The sequence below is a fragment of the Colletotrichum gloeosporioides genome (assembly GCF_011800055.1).
Source record: "Colletotrichum gloeosporioides strain Lc1 chromosome Unknown consensus_22, whole genome shotgun sequence".
NCBI lineage: Eukaryota > Fungi > Ascomycota > Sordariomycetes > Glomerellales > Glomerellaceae > Colletotrichum > Colletotrichum gloeosporioides.
Window position 1 is genome coordinate 103,932 of NW_025544667.1, and position 1,142 is coordinate 105,073.

Here is a 1,142-nt window from a genome sequence, read left to right on the forward strand (position 1 = left end):
ATAAAATAGGATAAATACTAATATAATAAATACTAAATCTACTATAAAGAAAAAGTATATACCTAGAGAATTATAAAGAATAAACTCTAACCTCTTTAAGTTAGATATTATAAAAATAGTTTTATAAAAGTATAATAAGAAGGGAAATAAATTACTTATTTAAAATACCTAGAGTAATTAAAAAACTAGACTTATTTATTAATATAGAACTATAATAGGTAATAAAGAAAAGGTTTATCTATTAAATATTATAAAGATATTAAAGTAATATAGAACTTAAAGTTATTATTAATTAATAGATAANATATTATAAGGATATTAAGGTAATATAAAACTTAAAGTTACTATTAACTAATAAATAATATTTATACTAATTAATAGTAGAGCTAAAATAAATTTTATTACCTCTTAAGCTATTAATAAGCTAAAAATATTATAAGGAGGAAAAGAATAACTATATTAATTATATATAGTAGAAAGAGAAGAATTTAAGTATAAAGGAGGTATTATCTATAATAAGACTATACTTCTTAAGATAAGCTATTTAAATTAAAAAAAAAGAATCTAATTTAATATTACTAATTTAGGAATATATAATATAGTATTAAGACTACTTTAGCTATAAATAAGTAACTTATAAATAGATTAGAGTAAAAGCTAACTCTATTAGGATTATAATAACTTAGTCTCTAAGTAATATTATAAGAAATAAACTTTAAATAAGCTAATATAGTAAGAAACTATAAGATAATATATCTACTACTTTAAGGTAAAATAAACTATATTATAACTATTAATAATAATAGATCTTAAATAAAAGAATAATCTACTTCTATCTATCCTAGAAGAGTATAAAGTTTATAAGAAACTCTTTATAGCTAAATTAGAGATTAAACTACTTAAATATACTAGTTTTAATTATAAAATCCCCCTTAAAAAAGGGAAGGAACTATAATTTAATAAGATCTATAGACTTAACTTAATAGAGATAGAAGTTTTAGATAAGTATTTTAAAGAAAACCTTAAGAAAGGTTATATTAAACCTTTAATATTACTAATAGGAAGTTTTATTTTATTTATATCTAAGAAAAATAGAAAACTATAGTTATATATTAATTATTATATACTTAATAAAATAATAA